This window comes from Triturus cristatus, chromosome 6 (assembly GCF_964204655.1).
Source record: "Triturus cristatus chromosome 6, aTriCri1.1, whole genome shotgun sequence".
In the NCBI taxonomy this organism is placed as follows: Eukaryota; Metazoa; Chordata; class Amphibia; order Caudata; family Salamandridae; genus Triturus; species Triturus cristatus.
This window is the reverse complement of record NC_140589.1, coordinates 1,181,684,135-1,181,707,785: the sequence shown is the minus strand read 5'-3', so window position 1 is coordinate 1,181,707,785 and position 23,651 is coordinate 1,181,684,135.

Here is a 23,651-nt window from a genome sequence, read left to right as displayed (position 1 = left end):
CCCTATATACAGTATGATATGATTAGTGAAGAGTGCATGCTTGCGGTTTCCGACATTCATGTGTGCCCAGTGGATCTAAACAAATATTTTATCTTACTTGTTTTGGAGCGTGCTAGTTAGTCAAATTGCCATGCGGTTAAAAAATGGCCATGTTATTTAAAGACAATGCCCATTTTGAACTGTGATAAACATGAGAAATGCATACACATATCGTCATATTCGATTGCAAACAACTGTGTGTACCCGGTGGCTGAGTCTGAAAAGACGTGGTCTCTTGCTGGGTTTAGCGCATGCTTTTCATCATGGTATGGTGCAAAACATCATACTAGCTATGTGGAAATGAAGAAGTGCCTTGCAGTGGTTCAAGGGTCCCCAGTGAATCTAAGTTGTCAATAAAGCGTACCTGGTGTGCAGACAAATACAATGTAATATGGGTGGCGTGCTTTACTGTGCCATATTGGATTCTGAACCATTTGAAGACTGTTTGATATGACATAAGCATTTGCAATGCTACAAGTCTCTCAGTTGTGAGATTTTGAACTAATGACATTTTGCTCCTACAAATGTACAGTCAGAGCTCCATAACAAGACGAGCTCCCGAGGGAAAAGCAACAATGTCTTGCTGCGATTGATTTCCTGTGTTTTTTTCTCCCCAATTCAGTTTTTCCATGGTGTTGTTTAGAGGTGCCGACTGCTTCCATTGCTCACTGGGGCCATCACACATATTAAAGCCCTACACACAAGCATGTGCTTTGCCCACTACGAGGATCTGACTCCACCCCTGATATGCAAACAAAAGTCTGCTTGCGCAATCGCCGTCAGCCTTGAACATTGGAGAACAATGAACTATTCTTATATGGCAACCATGTTTCTGCATTGCTAATCAGCTGCAGCGTTCCTGGTTGTAATGCCAAGGTTTACTGCTGATGGTGCAGGCGGACTTACATTACTGCCCCTTCTGGAAACTTCTGTGGCACCTCAGGTTGAGAGCTCTGGGTTGACAGGTAAGCCCAATCTTTCAAAATCAGCTGCAGGCATGTGTAGCAGTCTGATAGCCTGAACACTGATGAGAGACCTGGGAAAGCAGAATTGTAGGACGCGGTTTGTATATCTAACAGTGACAAGTGACCAGCAGTGAGAAGTGCTGAGTGAACAACCAACTCAGACAAAGCACACCATCACAGCCACCATAAGAAACACTAACTTGGCCAACATCACACTACTGTTAGCAGGGTGACTTTTTGATAGTAGTGGGTTCACAAAGAGCTGTGGGCTCGCTGGGAGCTGTAGTTTCACTTTTCCATTTAACACGTTAGAGTGCAAGTCGCAGCGTGCTTAATCCAGTGGGCTGAACACTACGACTAGGTATCTAATCGGCACCAGTGACTTAAACCCTGTGGGCTTTTCCACAGCTAGGCAGCCATTGACTGACTCGCCACAAGCACTAACGGACCGAAATGCACATCAGGCCAAACACTGAATGGATAAATATCAGTTTCACTAACAAGTGACAGCAAACCAAGATTGAACTGCACTGGAACAAACCCCTAATGAAACGCTGATGCAACTCATTGCACGATAATTCAAAGACTACAACTCCCAGAGTGCATTGGATTGTTAAATGCAGGCCCAGCACTGCATGCATGTTGCTGAGTCAATTTGAGACGATTTGGCAACCTCACTCGGAGGCAGAGGCCAGCATTTTCATCACGTCCCCGCATGCTTTTCATGAGGCTGAAGTAGCTTTTGAGCATCCTCAGGTAATGTCACTGACCTTGTGGATAATTGCCAAGAACTGAGATGGAATGCTGCACAAAGGAGCGCACATTTCACTGCTAACGAGGAACAAAGGAAATTAACAGAGCCAGACTGATAGAAACAACTGTGTACGAGGTGAGGCGTGGAATGCTGGCGAAACCCCAGTGTCACCACATTATAACAACTATAGAGCCGTTTACAAATCACATTATTTATGTGGCCCTGGAAGCTCCCTTGTAGACTGATCGGAAAATCAATATTACTGTTGCCAATGTTTGTGGCCCCTGCCCCCGCTTGCTCCCCTGGCACACCCCTGTGATTGGTACCAGTTGCATGTTTTCTCACCATTGCCCACTCTCTTATCTTAATTCACTGCTACTCACTGTTAAAAGAACCTCATTCTCAGGTCTTTTTACAGCACTTTCTCATTGAGATATGCAGTATATGTTGAACGATGTTTGTAAACACCTCTTTTTAGCTTGTTGTTTCTATTTGTCATTTAGTGTGCCTTTTAAAATGCTGTAGTTGTGATTGGTTAATAATGTCTTATGTCCCTCCTTTTTGAGTGCCGCGCACTCCTTTGGATATTGGCCTGACTTTTTCTTTAATGTGCTTTGCTTTGTTTTCTGTCTGAGGCAGGCGCGCAATGCCAACAGGGGTTAAAGGGCTTCAGCCCTTCCATTGTGTGTGTGAACCCGGGCTGAGACAGCTGCTGTGGGGCTGCACCAGAGTACTTCACAGGTCTTTAAAAGACCATTTATTTGTTATCAAGGATTTGCATCTCCACTCTGCCTATTGCTGTAAGAATTACCCCCACCACGAAATGTTTATTATTTTGTACATATTTTGTATATATGTTTATTAGTGTAAACCTTTTTTATATATATTTTTTATATATGTTTATTAGCGTGAACTTGACCCAAAAGTATCAGAGCGCTTTACATGAGCACCAGTTGCGTTACACAAGGACACATTCTCTATTTTGTTTTTGTTAGGCATAGGAAGATTAAGTGATTTGCCCAGAATCACATGATATTGAGCGTCTGTGCCGAAACTTGAACCTGGTTCCCCAGATTTTGAAGTCGACCGCCCGAGTCGCTTGGCCACGTCCTCTTCCCAACTTTTAATATAAGCAATCTGTGTACTGCAATTGTCCTGTGTTCGCAAACATGATGTGTCATATTTGACTCCTGTGTTATTTCTGTCTTGCCTTCCTGCACCCATCTGGGTGTCTTTGCGAACAGGTAACTCTCTTTCCTGTTAAATACAATGGTACCTCTTGGCTTCCTCCAGGACTCTTCTGTCAGTTCTCCTAGTTGCACGAGTTTGAGCGGCAGAAGTTATATACCTGCATGTCATCTGCTGCCAGTTTACAGGCATGTACTTAATACTGCTCAAATGTTTCAGCAGTATGTGAGTGCTGCAGCTGTCTCCGTTCCCAGTGGTAATTCCCCATTCTTCGACCTCTAGGCAGTTCTGCACTTGCATCTGTTTCCATTGGTAATTCCTCATTCTTACTCTTCTAGGCAGTGCTGCAGCTGCATCTCTAGTTCCAGTGGTAATTCCTCATTCTTAGACCTCTAGGCAGTGCTGCACCTGCATCTCTATTTCCAGGGGTAATTCCTCATTCTTAGTCTTCTAGGCAGTGCTGCAGCCGCATCTCTAGTTCCAGTCGTAATTCCTCATTCTTAAACCTCTAGGCAGTGCTGCACCTGCATCTCTAGTTCCAGTGGTAATTCCTAATTCTTACTCCTCTAGACAGTGCTGCAGCTGCGTCACTGCTCCCAGTGGTAATTCCTAATTCTTAGTCCTCTAGACAGTGCTGCTTGCTGCTTCTCTAGTTCCATTGGTAATTCCTCATTCTTGGTCCTTTAGCCAGTGCTGCAGCAGCTTCTCTGGTCACAGTGGTAATTCCTCATTCTGGTGCCTCTAGACAGTGCTGCAGCTGTATCTCTGTTCATACATCCACTACACTCCAAACCAAACCACATAGGTAAAAGACATTATCATTTACAACGCCAATAGCTCTAACTCTAAAAATGCGAGACCTATTGCATTGCAAATGCTTGTTGATTGTGTTTTCACCGAGCAGGCTTTATTAAAATATTCTAGTCCTGACTTAAAATGCAAACCAGACCTATTGGCTATGCCAATGATTTTTTGTTATTTATGAGGAGCTCCCTGTTTGTTATTATGGTAGGATAAGGCTTTTCACTAACCACCCTTGCAAGTTTGTTTGTTTGTTTTACTTTGCTATCTTGATAACATTATTGGATTTACAGGTTTTCGGGTAACAAAGCAAAGATGTGCAGGCGCATAAGCTTTCCCACAGCTGCAGCAAAAATACTAGTCTATTTAAACAGCCTCAACTATGGAATGTGTTGCTGTTTATGTCTTTATAGTGCACCACTTACAATGCAAACAATCGTCTAACTCCTTTTTATAACATTCTTTATTGAGGGTACGTACAGCTTAACCCCACTTCTGCAGTCTCTCCAACAATGTAGCCCTACTATCAGCTTCCATATTATTGTAGCACAAGAAATTATTACATTGTGGTGTTTTTTTTGTAGGACAGCTGTGAGCAAAGCACACAAACCGCATGCAAAAACGCACAACTATTGTCAAACACTTCCCCTAAAAAACAGACAGGCCTATCAACTATACTTTTCACGTGGGTCGCACTCCGCTGGTCTTTAGCAAGTAGCCCCATAGGATTCTGGATGATAGAGTAGCAGCGGCGAGTACACCTATGCTACAAAGTGTAAATAATAAATGCCATCCCTGGACACGTGTTTCGAGGTAGTTGCCTCTCGTCAGCAGGGAGCAGGACTGTGTGGGGGGTGCCGTAGACTGCCAAAAAATATGAGGTTTAAGTACCTTTCATGGCGGCGCGTGGGTGCGGTATCCAGGCTCGTCAGCCAATCGCTCAGGGAGCTTCAAACATACTTTTCACGTGGGTCGCACTCCGCTGGTCTTTAGCAAGTAGCCCCATAGGATTCTGGATGATAGAGTAGCAGCGGCGAGTACACCTATGCTACAAAGTGTAAATAATAAATGCCATCCCTGGACACGTGTTTCGAGGTAGTTGCCTCTCGTCAGCAGGTAGCAGGACTGTGTGGGGGGTGCCGTAGACTGCCAAAAAATATGAGGTTTAAGTACCTTTCATGGCGGCGCGTGGGTGCGGTATCCAGGCTCGTCAGCCAATCGCTCAGGGAGCTTCAAACATACTTTTCACGTGGGTCGCACTCCGCTGGTCTTTAGCAAGTAGCCCCATAGGATTCTGGATGATAGAGTAGCAGCGGCGAGTACACCTATGCTACAAAGTGTAAATAATAAATGCCATCCCTGGACACGTGTTTCGAGGTAGTTGCCTCTCGTCAGCAGGGAGCAGGACTGTGTGGGGGGTGCCGTAGACTGCCAAAAAATATGAGGTTTAAGTACCTTTCATGGTGGCGCGCGGGTGCGGTATCCAGGCTCGTCAGCCAATCGCTCAGGGAGCTTCAAACATACTTTTCACGTGGGTCGCACTCCGCTGGTCTTTAGCAAGTAGCCCCATAGGATTCTGGATGATAGAGTAGCAGCGGCGAGTACACCTATGCTACAAAGTGTAAATAATAAATGCCATCCCTGGACACGTGTTTCGAGGTAGTTGCCTCTCGTCAGCAGGGAGCAGGACTGTGTGGGGGGTGCCGTAGACTGCCAAAAAATATGAGGTTTAGGTACCTTTCATGGCGGCGCGCGGGTGCGGTATCCAGGCTCGTCAGCCAATCGCTCAGGGAGCTTCAAACATACTTTTCACGTGGGTCGCACTCCGCTGGTCTTTAGCAAGTAGCCCCATAGGATTCTGGATGATAGAGTAGCAGCGGCGAGTACACCTATGCTACAAAGTGTAAATAATAAATGCCATCCCTGGACACGTGTTTCGAGGTAGTTGCCTCTCGTCAGCAGGGAGCAGGACTGTGTGGGGGGTGCCGTAGACTGCCAAAAAATATGAGGTTTAAGTACCTTTCATGGCGGCGCGCGGGTGCGGTATCCAGGCTCGTCAGCCAATCGCTCAGGGAGCTTCAAACATACTTTTCACGTGGGTCGCACTCCGCTGGTCTTTAGCAAGTAGCCCCATAGGATTCTGGATGATAGAGTAGCAGCGGCGAGTACACCTATGCTACAAAGTGTAAATAATAAATGCCATCCCTGGACACGTGTTTCGAGGTAGTTGCCTCTCGTCAGCAGGGAGCAGGACTGTGTGGGGGGTGCCGTAGACTGCCAAAAAATATGAGGTTTAAGTACCTTTCATGGCGGCGCGCGGGTGCGGTATCCAGGCTCGTCAGCCAATCGCTCAGGGAGCTTCAAACATACTTTTCACGTGGGTCGCACTCCGCTGGTCTTTAGCAAGTAGCCCCATAGGATTCTGGATGATAGAGTAGCAGCGGCGAGTACACCTATGCTACAAAGTGTAAATAATAAATGCCATCCCTGGACACGTGTTTCGAGGTAGTTGCCTCTCGTCAGCAGGGAGCAGGACTGTGTGGGGGGTGCCGTAGACTGCCAAAAAATATGAGGTTTAAGTACCTTTCATGGCGGCGCGCGGGTGCGGTATCCAGGCTCGTCAGCCAATCGCTCAGGGAGCTTCAAACATACTTTTCACATGGGTCGCACTCCGCTGGTCTTTAGCAAGTAGCCCCATAGGATTCTGGATGATAGAGTAGCAGCGGCGAGTACACCTATGCTACAAAGTGTAAATAATAAATGCCATCCCTGTACACGTGTTTCGAGGTAGTTGCCTCTCGTCAGCAGGGAGCAGGACTGTGTGGGGGGTGCCGTAGACTGCCAAAAAATATGAGGTTTAAGTACCTTTCATGGCGGCGCGCGGGTGCGGTATCCAGGCTCGTCAGCCAATCGCTCAGGGAGCTTCAAACATACTTTTCACGTGGGTCGCACTCCGCTGGTCTTTAGCAAGTAGCCCCATAGGATTCTGGATGATAGAGTAGCAGCGGCGAGTACACCTATGCTACAAAGTGTAAATAATAAATGCCATCCCTGGACACGTGTTTCGAGGTAGTTGCCTCTCGTCAGCAGGGAGCAGGACTGTGTGGGGGGGTGCCGTAGACTGCCAAAAAATATGAGGTTTAAGTACCTTTCATGGCGGCGCGCGGGTGCGGTATCCAGGCTCGTCAGCCAATCGCTCAGGGAGCTTCAAACATACTTTTCACGTGGGTCGCACTCCGCTGGTCTTTAGCAAGTAGCCCCATAGGATTCTGGATGATAGAGTAGCAGCGGCGAGTACACCTATGCTACAAAGTGTAAATAATAAATGCCATCCCTGGACACGTGTTTCGAGGTAGTTGCCTCTCGTCAACAGGGAGCAGGACTGTGTGGGGGGTGCCGTAGACTGCCAAAAAATATGAGGTTTAAGTACCTTTCATGGCGGCGCGCGGGTGCGGTATCCAGGCTCGTCAGCCAATCGCTCAGGGAGCTTCAAACATACTTTTCACGTGGGTCGCACTCCGCTGGTCTTTAGCAAGTAGCCCCATAGGATTCTGGATGATAGAGTAGCAGCGGCGAGTACACCTATGCTACAAAGTGTAAATAATAAATGCCATCCCTGGACACGTGTTTCGAGGTAGTTGCCTCTCGTCAGCAGGGAGCAGGACTGTGTGGGGGGTGCCGTAGACTGCCAAAAAATATGAGGTTTAAGTACCTTTCATGGCGGCGCGCGGGTGTGGTATCCAGGCTCGTCAGCCAATCGCTCAGGGAGCTTCAAACATACTTTTCACGTGGGTCGCACTCCGCTGGTCTTTAGCAAGTAGCCCCATAGGATTCTGGATGATAGAGTAGCAGCGGCGAGTACACCTATGCTACAAAGTGTAAATAATAAATGCCATCCCTGGACACGTGTTTCGAGGTAGTTGCCTCTCGTCAGCAGGGAGCAGGACTGTGTGGGGGGTGCCGTAGACTGCCAAAAAATATGAGGTTTAAGTACCTTTCATGGCGGCGCGCGGGTGCGGTATCCAGGCTCGTCAGCCAATCGCTCAGGGAGCTTCAAACATACTTTTCACGTGGGTCGCACTCCGCTGGTCTTTAGCAAGTAGCCCCATAGGATTCTGGATGATAGAGTAGCAGCGGCGAGTACACCTATGCTACAAAGTGTAAATAATAAATGCCATCCCTGGACACGTGTTTCGAGGTAGTTGCCTCTCGTCAGCAGGGAGCAGGACTGTGTGGGGGGTGCCGTAGACTGCCAAAAAATATGAGGTTTAAGTACCTTTCATGGCGGCGCGCGGGTGCGGTATCCAGGCTCGTCAGCCAATCGCTCAGGGAGCTTCAAACATACTTTTCACGTGGGTCGCATTCCGCTGGTCTTTAGCAAGTAGCCCCATAGGATTCTGGATGATAGAGTAGCAGCGGCGAGTACACCTATGCTACAAAGTGTAAATAATAAATGCCATCCCTGGACACGTGTTTCGAGGTAGTTGCCTCTCGTCAGCAGGGAGCAGGACTGTGTGGGGGGTGCCGTAGACTGCCAAAAAATATGAGGTTTAAGTACCTTTCATGGCGGCGCGCGGGTGCGGTATCCAGGCTCGTCAGCCAATCGCTCAGGGAGCTTCAAACATACTTTTCACGTGGGTCGCACTCCGCTGGTCTTTAGCAAGTAGCCCCATAGGATTCTGGATGATAGAGTAGCAGCGGCGAGTACACCTATGCTACAAAGTGTAAATAATAAATGCCATCCCTGGACACGTGTTTCGAGGTAGTTGCCTCTCGTCAGCAGGGAGCAGGACTGTGTGGGGGGGTGCCGTAGACTGCCAAAAAATATGAGGTTTAAGTACCTTTCATGGCGGCGCGCGGGTGCGGTATCCAGGCTCGTCAGCCAATCGCTCAGGGAGCTTCAAACATACTTTTCACGTGGGTCGCACTCCGCTGGTCTTTAGCAAGTAGCCCCATAGGATTCTGGATGATAGAGTAGCAGCGGCGAGTACACCTATGCTACAAAGTGTAAATAATAAATGCCATCCCTGGACACGTGTTTCAAGGTAGTTGCCTCTCGTCAGCAGGGAGCAGGACTGTGTGGGGGGTGCCGTAGACTGCCAAAAAATATGAGGTTTAAGTACCTTTCATGGCGGCGCGCGGGTGCGGTATCCAGGCTCGTCAGCCAATCGCTCAGGGAGCTTCAAACATACTTTTCACGTGGGTCGCACTCCGCTGGTCTTTAGCAAGTAGCCCCATAGGATTCTGGATGATAGAGTAGCAGCGGCGAGTACACCTATGCTACAAAGTGTAAATAATAAATGCCATCCCTGGACACGTGTTTCGAGGTAGTTGCCTCTCGTCAGCAGGGAGCAGGACTGTGTGGGGGGTGCCGTAGACTGCCAAAAAATATGAGGTTTAAGTACCTTTCATGGCGGCGCGTGGGTGCGGTATCCAGGCTCGTCAGCCAATCGCTCAGGGAGCTTCAAACATACTTTTCACGTGGGTCGCACTCCGCTGGTCTTTAGCAAGTAGCCCCATAGGATTCTGGATGATAGAGTAGCAGCGGCGAGTACACCTATGCTACAAAGTGTAAATAATAAATGCCATCCCTGGACACGTGTTTCGAGGTAGTTGCCTCTCGTCAGCAGGGAGCAGGACTGTGTGGGGGGTGCCGTAGACTGCCAAAAAATATGAGGTTTAAGTACCTTTCATGGCGGCGCGCGGGTGCGGTATTCAGGCTCGTCAGCCAATCGCTCAGGGAGCTTCAAACATACTTTTCACGTGGGTCGCACTCCGCTGGTCTTTAGCAAGTAGCCCCATAGGATTCTGGATGATAGAGTAGCAGCGGCGAGTACACCTATGCTACAAAGTGTAAATAATAAATGCCATCCCTGGACACGTGTTTCGAGGTAGTTGCCTCTCGTCAGCAGGGAGCAGGACTGTGTGGGGGGTGCCGTAGACTGCCAAAAAATATGAGGTTTAAGTACCTTTCATGGCGGCGCGCGGGTGCGGTATCCAGGCTCGTCAGCCAATCGGTCAGGGAGCTTCAAACATACTTTTCACGTGGGTCGCACTCCGCTGGTCTTTAGCAAGTAGCCCCATAGGATTCTGGATGATAGAGTAGCAGCGGCGAGTACACCTATGCTACAAAGTGTAAATAATAAATGCCATCGCTGGACACGTGTTTCGAGGTAGTTGCCTCTCGTCAGCAGGGAGCAGGACTGTGTGGGGGGTGCCGTAGACTGACAAAAAATATGAGGTTTAAGTACCTTTCATGGCGGCGCGCGGGTGCGGTATCCAGGCTCGTCAGCCAATCGCTCAGGGAGCTTCAAACATACTTTTCACGTGGGTTGCACTCCGCTGGTCTTTAGCAAGTAGCCCCATAGGATTCTGGATGATAGAGTAGCAGCGGCGAGTACACCTATGCTACAAAGTGTAAATAATAAATGCCATCCCTGGACACGTGTTTCGAGGTAGTTGCCTCTCGTCAGCAGGGAGCAGGACTGTGTGGGGGGTGCCGTAGACTGCCAAAAAATATGAGGTTTAAGTACCTTTCATGGCGGCGCGCGGGTGCGGTATCCAGGCTCGTCAGCCAATCGCTCAGGGAGCTTCAAACATACTTTTCACGTGGGTCGCACTCCGCTGGTCTTTAGCAAGTAGCCCCATAGGATTCTGGATGATAGAGTAGCAGCGGCGAGTACACCTATGCTACAAAGTGTAAATAATAAATGCCATCCCTGGACACGTGTTTCGAGGTAGTTGCCTCTCGTCAGCAGGGAGCAGGACTGTGTGGGGGGTGCCGTAGACTGCCAAAAAATATGAGGTTTAAGTACCTTTCATGGCGGCGCGCTGGTGCGGTATCCAGGCTCGTCAGCCAATCGCTCAGGGAGCTTCAAACATACTTTTCACGTGGGTCGCACTCCGCTGGTCTTTAGCAAGTAGCCCCATAGGATTCTGGATGATAGAGTAGCAGCGGCGAGTACACCTATGCTACAAAGTGTAAATAATAAATGCCATCCCTGGACACGTGTTTCGAGGTAGTTGCCTCTCGTCAGCAGGGAGCAGGACTGTGTGGGGGGTGCCGTAGACTGCCAAAAAATATGAGGTTTAAGTACCTTTCATGGCGGCGCGCGGGTGCGGTATCCAGGCTCGTCAGCCAATCGCTCAGGGAGCTTCAAACATACTTTTCACGTGGGTCGCACTCCGCTGGTCTTTAGCAAGTAGCCCCATAGGATTCTGGATGATAGAGTAGCAGCGGCGAGTACACCTATGGTACAAAGTGTAAATAATAAATGCCATCCCTGGACACGTGTTTCGAGGTAGTTGCCTCTCGTCAGCAGGGAGCAGGACTGTGTGGGGGGTGCCGTAGACTGCCAAAAAATATGAGGTTTAAGTACCTTTCATGGCGGCGCGCGGGTGCGGTATCCAGGCTCGTCAGCCAATCGCTCAGGGAGCTTCAAACATACTTTTCACGTGGGTCGCACTCCGCTGGTCTTTAGCGAGTAGCCCCATAGGATTCTGGATGATAGAGTAGCAGCGGCGAGTACACCCATGCTACAAAGTGTAAATAATAAATGCCATCCCTGGACACGTGTTTCGAGGTAGTTGCCTCTCGTCAGCAGGGAGCAGGACTGTGTGGGGGGTGCCGTAGACTGCCAAAAAATATGAGGTTTAAGTACCTTTCATGGCGGCGCGCGGGTGCGGTATCCAGGCTCGTCAGCCAATCGCTCAGGGAGCTTCAAACATACTTTTCACGTGGGTCGCACTCCGCTGGTCTTTAGCAAGTAGCCCCATAGGATTCTGGATGATAGAGTAGCAGCGGCGAGTACACCTATGCTACAAAGTGTAAATAATAAATGCCATCCCTGGACACGTGTTTCGAGGTAGTTGCCTCTCGTCAGCAGGGAGCAGGACTGTGTGGGGGGTGCCGTAGACTGCCAAAAAATATGAGGTTTAAGTACCTTTCATGGCGGCGCGCGGGTGCGGTATCCAGGCTCGTCAGCCAATCGCTCAGGGAGCTTCAAACATACTTTTCACGTGGGTCGCACTCCGCTGGTCTTTAGCAAGTAGCCCCATAGGATTCTGGATGATAGAGTAGCAGCGGCGAGTACACCTATGCTACAAAGTGTAAATAATAAATGCCATCCCTGGACACGTGTTTCGAGGTAGTTGCCTCTCGTCAGCAGGGAGCAGGACTGTGTGGGGGGTGCCGTAGACTGCCAAAAAATATGAGGTTTAAGTACCTTTCATGGCGGCGCGCGGGTGCGGTATCCAGGCTCGTCAGCCAATCGCTCAGGGAGCTTCAAACATACTTTTCACGTGGGTCGCACTCCGCTGGTCTTTAGCAAGTAGCCCCATAGGATTCTGGATGATAGAGTAGCAGCGGCGAGTACACCTATGCTACAAAGTGTAAATAATAAATGCCATCCCTGGACACGTGTTTCGAGGTAGTTGCCTCTCGTCAGCAGGGAGCAGGACTGTGTGGGGGGTGCCGTAGACTGCCAAAAAATATGAGGTTTTAGTACCTTTCATGGCGGCGCGCGGGTGCGGTATCCAGGCTCGTCAGCCAATCGCTCAGGGAGCTTCAAACATACTTTTCACGTGGGTCGCACTCTGCTGGTCTTTAGCAAGTAGCCCCATAGGATTCTGGATGATAGAGTAGCAGCGGCGAGTACACCTATGCTACAAAGTGTAAATAATAAATGCCATCCCTGGACACGTGTTTCAAGGTAGTTGCCTCTCGTCAGCAGGGAGCAGGACTGTGTGGGGGGTGCCGTAGACTGCCAAAAAATATGAGGTTTAAGTACCTTTCATGGCGGCGCGCGGGTGCGGTATCCAGGCTCGTCAGCCAATCGCTCAGGGAGCTTCAAACATATTTTTCACGTGGGTCGCACTCCGCTGGTCTTTAGCAAGTAGCCCCATAGGATTCTGGATGATAGAGTAGCAGCGGCGAGTACACCTATGCTACAAAGTGTAAATAATAAATGCCATCCCTGGACACGTGTTTCGAGGTAGTTGCCTCTCGTCAGCAGGGAGCAGGACTGTGTGGGGGGTGCCGTAGACTGCCAAAAAATATGAGGTTTAAGTACCTTTCATGGCGGCGCGCGGGTGCGGTATCCAGGCTCGTCAGCCAATCGAAACACGTGTCCAGGGATGGCACACGCCACGCATACTTGCATTCACACTCGAGCATAGGTGTATCCGCCGACGCTGACCTTCAGGGACCATTTTCATTGGGGGAACATGCCTGGTAGGTGTAGCAGTGTGCGACCAATCTGGTTTAGGCCTATCAACTATGACGAAGTCCGTTTAATAAAAAAGAGATCTACTTGCTTGACCAATGGTGGATTTAAGTACGTAGAATGCAGGCTGGCACACGTTTGTAAGCAGTAGTAGTGTTTCACATCAAAGCAACCAGTATTATTTTCGCATGAGTCCCTAGGGCTTATTTATCCGTCAAACTTATCAAACTGGATATCGCGGCTTCCGAATACGCCAGCATTGTCGAGCAAAATGCACGGTATTATCAGTCACATTTTAATGATTTTGGGGGCCCCGGGCAAGACATATTTTGAGGCCCTCTTTTCGAAATTTTACTACCTATATTCTGCTAATGGAAGCTCACATGACGCCTAACTAACTTTAAAAACCGGAGTTCACACAGAAACAGCTGAAATGTCTGTGCAGGGCCCCCAAAAACCCTCAAGATGCCATTTGGGAAAGAGCGAGAGGCTTAGAGGAAGGCAGAAAGAAGAGAAAGTGACATCTAGAAATAGACTAAGGCAAGATGCATAAATACAAAGTTTACTTTCCCAGGGAGAGCCCTTGGACGGTGGGGGCCCTGGGCAATTTCCCACATTGCCCATGCCTTAAACGTCTATGGGTATTATAAAGAAACAATGCTCTTTGGGATACACTCGTTTAGTTCATGAATGAGAAACTTGGGCTAACAGTTTTGCCATCTGCAAAATGACAGCAGATTCCTATTTGACAAAGATCTGCAAATATAAGTTTCCTCTAGTATTATCCTTAAAAAAACAGAGCTTCCGCTGGATGATTGCAAAAACACAAGAGCTTGGGGCATTCCTTCAGATCTGAAGTCCCATTCCATTAAGCTCTGACATCGGACACCCTGTTTAAAACGTCTTGGCGCCTTCACAAACCAACCTCCATGATTAAAGAGAATGTTAGAGAAGGACCATAAAAACAAAACATAAAATTTTCGTTCCATGAAATGAAAAGATAGAACATATATTCAATGTATTACTTAAATGTTTAGCACGGATTTATGCGGGGGTATAGTCTCCAAAACAGTTTATAATTACCTGGGAGTGCAAAATTACTAAAAAACTAAGCACAGTTCCAAGAACGTATCTTATGCCTGCAGTAAGTGTTATGAAAAGCTACAGTAGCAGCAAGGACGGACTGGGACAAAAAATATGCCTGGCACCAAAATAAAAAGTGGACCACATTAGCGAAGTTTATAGTTTAAAAAAAAGTGATAGTATGGGAAATAGACAGAAAAAAACGGCCCACCTGGACATAAAACTGACCCAAAACTGCTAAATAAAACATCTGTCAGATCAGCCCAACGGGCACTACCTGATTGCCTCATAGGCCAGTCCGACCCTGAGCAGATTTCAAAGCATTTCCATCAACAACAAATTATATATATCTATATGTATATAAATATATATATAGGTATATAAATATATATAAATGTATAAATAACGAATCCAGAAACCAAAAATGCACTCACTTGAGTGCCCCCTACATAGGATTTCAGGATTTGGTAATTTACCGAATCGGTATTTTACCGATTTCTTAAAATTCCGATTCGGTAAATTACCGAATCCTGAAATCCAGCCACCTACATCTCAATTGCCTAAATACCGGTCGGTAACAGGATATTTACCGATTTTCGGCCGTTACCGACCGGTATTTAGGTACCTACATATGGCCCTAAGCCATGTATTCACTAAGATACACTTAATCAGTCAGTTATACAATCAATTTTTCAAAAACAAATCATCCATTAAGACACTTATATACCCATTTATCCTTCCATCGACCTTGAGATATACATATATAAAACATTTAATTTTCAGAAAAACACACATTCACTGGATGATGTCATCAGTGATGTCAATTGAGATGTCATCAGTGATGTCATGAGTGATGTCACTGACCATGTCATGAGTGATGTAATATGTGACGTCATCAGCAGTGCATTGCGGGAGCGCGAGTTATAGTTAGCTGAACTAACTATAACGGGGGAATTTCAATGGTTTTGTACGAGTGAAAAGCCCAGCTAACTATAACACCCCAGAAACCTATGGTTTTTTCAGTGAAATTTTATGGTTTTTTAAATGCTAATTCCTAACTATAACGTGCATGAAACCTATGGTTTTTTCAGTGAATTTCAAAGGTTTTTTAAATGCTAATTTCTAACTATGCCTACAGAGATTGGACATGTGAAGAAAGAAGAAAAAATGCACAGAAAGAAAAAAAGAAATGCAGAAAGAAGCAACAGAAGTCCTCAAAGACGAAGAAAAGTGCAGGAAGAAGGATAACGTGCAGAAAGACAGAAGAGCAGAAAGAAACCTTGTTGCAAAATCATCCTGTACCCTCAACTTTTTCAGACGGATACTGGTGGTAACTGAGTCTGACTAACCAGTCCTAGAGCCAGTGCTATGTTAAAAGACACTCAGAATACAGTGAAAACACCTACATACACTAGGGAACACTATGCGTTGGGGTCCCCCTGTGATTAGCATGACCTCCTCTGTAAGCCCCTAGTATGTAATAGGGCAGGGGATTAAAACTACCTCTTAAAACGCGCCACAGGGCGTGTTTGCACACGTCACCACAGGCCCTGTCCCCTCCCTTCCCCATTGTGTAAACACGCCCTGTGGCCATTTTAAGTTGGGAGATTAAGTCCCCTTGAATCCTGAGGGTCCCTAGGGTCCAACTAGACCACTAGGTACCTCCAGGAAGCGTCACAGAGCTGCATTGCAGAGAGATGTAAGGAGGGGGTGTGGCCTCCGGCGCGATGCCGGTCTTTTATTTATTTTATTTTTTAAAGAAGGAGGGCTGTGTGGCCCCTCTTCTTTTTCTAATTTATTGGCCCTGGGGTCCCCATCCCCCAGGGCCTGCACCCTAATTTTTTTTGTTGAAAAAAATATATTTGGAAGGGGGCCGCGTGGCCCCCCTCCCAAGGCCTTAATCGGCCCCGGGGACCCCAACCCCCGGGTCATGGCTTTTTTTTTTTATTCATTAGGAGGGGGGCTGCGTTGCCCCCCTCCTCAGGCCACTTATGGCCCCAGGGACCCCATCCCCCGTGGTCAGCCTTTGTTTTTTATTATTTTAAAAAAATTTATATTCATAGAAACACCTAGGACATGCTGGACAAACCGTATGTACCTATCACCATGACGATATGCGTGATATTCATTAAAAGGCGACTATGCATACAATGAATCCACGTTGAATGTATTTACACCGCTAGTGAAGCTCTGACGTGTCTGACGCCCTACCGTGCCTTATCCCGGCGCCCCCGCCGGTGGGTACTCTCCAAGTAGACACCCTTTTCATTTATTTATACAAACATGGGTAGCTATTGACGGGCACATTTAATACACACACACACCAAGCCATTCAAAGGCGATTCGACAAAAATTCAACCAAACTATGCAAGAAACCCCCCTCACGGTTAATAAAACACACATCCACCGCGGGATGTGTAATACTTTTTATTTTACTCTGTGGAAAGGAGACAAACCTCACTTGAGAGTCACAGCGTGCTCCTGGCTGAGCCCAATGCTGTGTTACACCCACCAGTGCCCGCCGAGTGGCACACACCTCTGTGTTGTATTCCACCAGCTAGTGCGTATGCTATGACACTCTCTAGCCCATGTGCACTGTAACACTACCCCGTGAATATGTCATGCCACACTTGCCTTCGCACGGCTTATATTGCCCCATCTAACGTGCCTTCCTCGATACCTATGTTATAACGCACAGCGCTATGCGATACATATTACAATCTGGGATCCATATCTTTGTCACAGTGCATATGCAACGTTACACTCCCCAGCACATATTTTATATTGCAACTTTAGAGACTAGTTAGGTTACACAACACTGCCCTGTGCATATTACACTCCAAGGCGCATATCGCATAGCATGTGCTAGTGCCTGTGCTATATCACGCTCTCCAATGAATCTGTCATTGTGCACAATGTATTGCATATTATATTTCACGCCCCAGTTCATCTTATATCACACTTTTTGGTGCATAGTTTATACCATACACTATATATAGTTTTCATTTTCAATCGTGCTCTCAGGACTATGTTCTATATAACACTGTGTTCACCTACCCTTTTCACAGGCATTACATTTTGCGATAGGGGGTGGAGGGTCAGGAGGTGTTTCTTCCAAGTGAGCCCGGAGTCACAGTCACAAACGTCCTCTTCTTCCTGAATAAAAGTGAGATTATGCTGCATACTTGTTCATATTTTAAGTAGTTCGCACAGACACACATTTTAAAAACAATAAAGTTCCTAATACCCACCTTCTCTGAACAGTTAGCTTGCTGCCCCATCCACCTCCAACCTATCCTCTGTTGTCTGAATCCATGGACTAGCCCCCTCCCTCCTGCCATGCATGGTCTGATGTGCTGCCACTGCCCTCCATTTAGCATGATGTACCAGTCCACTCCTCCTGCCCTACATTGCCCAATTCTATGGCCCATCATTGACCTCCTGCTTAGCCTCTGTGCTTAGCTTGCTGCCCCTATTCTCCTTCCCCCTGCTCTCCGATGTCTTTGTGCATGCCCCTGCTCCATCCTTTTTGCCCATCATGTTCCATGGACCTGCCACTCCTATCTACTCTGAGTGTTCTGTTGAGCTGCCACTCCCCTCCCACCTGCCTAGCATTGTCAGATGACTCTAACCTGTCCCTGCCACCTCCACGCTGCCTGTCCACATGCCATGCCCCTATCCCCATCCTCCTGTCCTCCATGGTCCCTTTTACTGCCACACACTTCTGCCCTCCCTGGTCTGTTGTGCTGCAACTGCTCCTCCAGCCTGCCCCACGCGGTTTGTTGTGAGGCCCCTTCTCCTGAACTCTCTTGTCTGTGCCCAGGTCCTGACCCTCCCTTCTATCCTCCATGGTCCTTTGTGCATGCCCCTGCACCCTCCTTCTTGCCCATCATAGCCATTGTGCTGCCACTAACCCTCCCGCTTGCCATGCATGGTCTTCTGTGCTGCCATGGCCCCTCCCACCTTCCCTGTGTGGTCAGCTAGCTGCCCTGACCCCCTCCCACCTTCCCTCCATGGTCTGTGTGTATGCCATCATAGTCTCACTGTTGCTCTCCATGGTGTGTCTTGTTTCTAGTGCCCATCCTTCCTGACCTCCATGGTCATCTTGCTGCTCCTGCCCTGCCCCCTTGCCCCCAGCCCTCTGTTTCCATGTGTAGACCCCTTTTCCCTCCCTCCTGGCTTGTCTGTTCCATTGTAATGCCCCTGATCCGTCCCTCCTGCCCTTTATGGTCTGTTATGCTGTAGCTTTCTCTCCTGACTGTCCATTATGGTCAGCTAGCTACCATTGCCTCTTTCCCCTCTGTTCTCTGTTGTCCGTGTGCATGGTCCTGTCCCCTCCCTATTGCTTTCTATGGATTGTTGTGCTGCACTCCTGTCCCGCATGACCTGTCTGGTGTATTGTGCTGCTGCAAACCCTGATGCCTGCCCTGTAGGGTCAGTTTGGTGCACCTCTCCATGTCCCTCCTGTCCTCTGTTATCCGAGTCCATGTCCCTACCCCAATTCCTCCTGCCTACCATGATCCAATGTACCATACTTGCGAAGATTTTGAACTTGGTAAGAGGGAGATTTTGGAAAAAAACTGGGCTATTGATTTGCTCATTTGAGTTACATTGAAAAAGAGGAGATTGTAGACAGGAGACAGATCAAATAAAGCCCATTTGAGCTTAAAAACATTGGACGTTTCCTGGCTGAAACGGGTCTGTTGGCATGTATGGTTGTACTACCACTGCCTCTTCCTTCTGCCCACAATGGTCTATTATATTGCCACAGCCTCTCTTGCCAGTCCTGTATTGTTGGGTTGTTGCCCCTGCCCCCCTTTCCACTGCCCTCCATTGTCTGTTGTGCTGCCACTGCCCTTACTGCCTGCCCAGTGTGGTCAAATTGTTGCCTCTGCACTCTCCTACCTGCCTTCAATTTTCAGAGTCCGGGCCCCTGCCTCTCAACAGTATCCTAATGAACAACTAGATTGCTAACATTCTATATTTATTACAAAAGTGTGGAACGCCTGACGTCATCGTGTTGTAATCAAAACTGTAATACCTAGAGTATTTCCTTTAGAAATTACATATATGAGAGGGTCTTACTTGCATCAAAATTATGGTTAGTCCTCTAAAAAACTAAAATGAGGACATATTTTCTGAGTTTTCATATAGCGACAAAGAACTTTTAAATTATTTGTAATCTTTCTGTTTTTTAATCCAGTTGACCACTTGATTAAATGTTGCACCTAGGGGAGAGGATGTGGTGTTACTTCCAGAGCTGCAGGCTTTGCAACTGGGGAACCAGGTTGGAGTTTCTGCTTCAGCTCAACATTCTGTGATTCTGGTCAAATCACTTAATCTCCCCATGTCTACAACCAAAATGAACTTGATCTTGTGTGATGTAACCAATGCTCATGTAAAGCACTCCAATATCTGACAAGTCTGCACCATATAAAACTGCAAATACACAAAAAATAAGTGTTTTGCACACTTCTGTCATTGGGCTACATGTGGGCTTCATCTGGGTGATATTTGTGCTGCATATGGGCTCTTTTGTCTCTGGTGGCCATTTTGGGAGATTTATTTGTTATGAAGTTTCCTAATTTTCTCATTTACTGCAGTCTCCTCAGTAGGAAATGCTTTCAGTTTTTTACTTTGATTCCATCAAGAAGTTATTCAGATATGTCACACATTTGCCATAAATTCTGAATGTTAGCACTCTAGTTGCTCATTAGATCACTGTAGTAAAGCTACTGCTCACCACGGAAGTCTGCTGCTGGTATTAAAAGTGCATGTTTCAGTCTGCATATCAGAATTTTTTTATGAAATAGAAGAGGATTTGAGAAGTCACTCAAAATGTGCCCTAATTTTTCTTTCTTCAGCACTAATCATAATTTCTATGGCAAATTGAACTCCCTCCTTTTGTTCCTTTTTAAATGAAATGTTTTAAGTGTTACCAGTTTATTCCAATCAAGATGGCTTCAGGTGTGCAATACGTTTGTCATAAGTAGGACTGTTAGCGCTCTAGTTGTTCTTTAGAACACTCTGGGAAGCTGCAGTAGAACACAAAGAAATCAACTGACAGTCTCTGCCCTTGTTGGATATACATGTTTTACTGAGAGTGTCAGATTTCATTCTCACATGACTGAGAAAGATAATGTGAATTTACAGAAAATATGCTCTCACTTTAGCTTATAGATCACCTTCTAAACCTCTGTGGGAAAAGCATGAGAAAATAGTTTTCTCTCAAACATAATTCATGATATCACAGCAGAAGGCTTTTTCACATGGTAAAATCACCTTAGAACACACCACAATTCCTAAAATGAGTATGGTACCAACAACAAATGATTTATAATGTAACTAAAGTCTTAAAACCTTCTATTAACTGCAATGCTTTTTAATGAGGTGCTATCATGCATATTGGTCCCAAGATGGCTGCCAACACTTCTAGGAAGAAGTACTGACAGCCAATCAGATCTCACGATGAGATGTGTGATTAGGCTCCGCCCAGATATATCTATCTTTTTAACTCTAATTTTCTCAGGAACTACTGAACGGATTTACACCATTTAAGCAACAGGCACGATTCTGAGCTGAGGACTACCTCTTTGCCAAATTTGGTGTAATTCCGTTCAGCTGTAGCTGCGTCAACACTAGGTCCTATGGAAAAATGCATGGGGAAAACGCGTTTTGGGACCCCCTTTTTTCTCGGCCCCCGCTTGACAAATCACCGTGAAATTTTCAGTATAGGAGCGGACCGGAGCTGGCCAAAAGTTTGGAAAATTTCACGAAGTTTTGTCAATTGGCGCCAACGTTATTCCAAATAGAATGTTGCGGATTTCCTATGGAAAATAGGTCCTAACTATAACTACCTAGTGGCGACTGCCAGTAGGTTATATATATATATATATATATACACACACGTTCTCCTTAAAATAAGTCTTAGTTCAAAGAGATAAGCTGTGCCAGAATTACTTGCACCTAGAATGGGGTGACGTCGACTGGGGCCCTGCCTCTCTGTAAATGTAAATTTGATACTTGTATAGCGCACTACTCACCCACAAGGGTCTCAAGGCGCTTGTACAAATACCACTGTGGAACCCATCCTGGCTTTCCCTGTGAGGCGTCCACTCCTGGGCACCCCCAAGGAGGAGGCCAGGCATCCTTAGCGTTGTGGGGGCCGTTGTGGAGATTAAGCAAGCTATTGCCCAAAGTTGCAAAGTGGGACTCCATGATTGGAATAGGCACCGAGGCGAGAATTATCAGGTCAGTGGAATTTTTGAGCCCAAGACCCACCAAGGCGGGGAATGGAACCCTGGTCTCGGGGTAGACCTCTGCATCAGGGTCTGCCACTCTAATCATTGAGCCACACTTGCAAGTGAGAGCTGAACTTCCTGCCTGCTTCTAAGAACCCGACTATGAACGTGTTTGTTGGTCATGCCTAATTGGAGAGCAGCAGGGTGTTCATGCTGTCTACTAATAAGAGCATGTGTGCCAATGGATTCTTGGACACACTTTTACAACAGGACCCAAGACTTTTACTTCAGATGTAAAGTAAGTCCAGAAGCCTCAGGGGAAATGGCACAATGAGATAATAAATACCACCCCAGAAAGAAGGTTACAAAAGTATCAGAACGTACATCTTCACATTTCCTGCTAAATCTAATCTTAGACAATAAATAAGCTGTTAACTAGAACATTGGATAGATTTCAAACATTTTCGCGCACATAAGTGCTAAAAAAGCAACGATCTGCCGGCGGCACTTTCCTTATCCTGACTCATAGAATCTGTCAGCAATTCCGATTTTCTCCTGCCGACAAGTTACCGATTATGTAGATTGTCTGTTTGAAAATATTCCTAGAGGCAGGTGAGGGAACATTCATGGGCAGCTTTCCAATCAAAAATAGGTTTTGTGGTATTCACAGTATTGTGCAAGTCTGTTCCACCTCGGATGTTACTGTTCTAAAAAGCAGGAACAAGAATCTTCCTGCGGTGGGCAGGCATGGGTACAGCCTTTATTTCGTTGGCCTGTAGAGGAAGGGGATACTTGGAAGAGAAACATGCTTTCCTTGTAAAGAAAAAATAATGTAATTTGCGCATTTTTGCCTTGTGTAATCCATCACATTGTGCGCCATATGGACAGTTCCCATGGACTATGCGCAGTGGTGGGCAGTGAGTACACCAGAAAATATGCAATTGAAATTGATTTTCAAGTACACTCTGACACGATTCCGTAAGACCTCAAATACGTAAAAAAAAAAAAACCTATGCTAAAATAGGCTTAAGGATGTGAAGCATTTATTTCTACATTATTTGTGAGCTGCATCTGCTGAGATGAGAATGTCCCCTGCATGGTAAAGTGGCTGGTACCCTACCATGAGTCCCCGACTGCATCCAAAACTGGTGCCAAGACTTTTTGTTTGGCACTGGCATCATGGCTCATAAGCATGTGCACAGAGGCCTAGGCCTATCACTGGTAATGCAGGGTCCAGAAGCTCTATGACCAAAAGATATTATAAAGCATGTCCAAATTCATTTATAAAAACAAAGAATATTTTATTGAACAAAATTACACAAAAATGATAAAAATCCAATAAGGGGAACGGGAGATACAAATTTTTAAAGTTTTAAATAAAAAAAAGTGCCAAAATGCTCAAGGCGTGACAGGGGGCAACTGGTCACAATAGACCAAGTCAAGGGTAAGGTTTAAGGCCAAAAACGGTGGCGCATGGGTCGGACACACAATTCGGATTTGTCTAGATCAGAAAGTTTCCTTTACACTTAGAAAAGTTTGAAGAAGGAAGGGTCCTCAGCACAGCAAGGCTAAAGGCTGGATCGTAGACTAGTTTGTCAACAACAGGCTTATGAAGGATGAGGTCTCAGTGAAGGCATTGATGAAGGCGAGAACATTTCCAAGAGGGAGAGGTCTGGAGTTAACACTCAGGAAGTCATACACATCCACTGAATGCCAGTTAGCAGTGGGTCAGATGAAGATTTATACCTTCAACTGAGATTCTTTTTTTATGAAAGTCATATTTTTTCAGCCAGGTAAGGCTGCGAGCTGTAGCTGAGAAGATTTTGCCGTCGTTGGATGTCGGTTGGTGTCAGGCCTGCTGAATAGGAATTGCTGCTGCAGAGAAGAACATAGCAGGAACCACAAGGAAGTCAAGCCCACCAGCAGTGTACCCTTGGTGGATTGACTGGCAGTTTGGTATAGGTCCCACAACAATTCTGCAAGCACAAATTCAGCAAAAAGCTTTTAAGGCCCAGCTTTTTAGGGCTATGCAGGAGGAGTACACGCTGACAACAACCTAAGGTTCCAGGATAATAGGAAGAGCACATGAGGTTAGGACTCACTCCAACAGAAGACTTTGGAAGGGTCCATGGCAGGTCAAGTTAAACTAGTCAGCTGGGGTCTTTCAGGAAAGTGAGCTTCTTGCAGATTTTATGTCCCTGTTTCTTAACAGGGAATCAGCCAACTGGCCTTTGAATCCTCTTCCTTTTCCTGGGAACTAGTGGAAGCAGGGCCATCCCTTAGGTCTAAGGGAGCCCGGTTCTATGTTCCAGATCTGATCTAGAACCTCAAGTCGATGGTATCTTTTTCTCAGGAT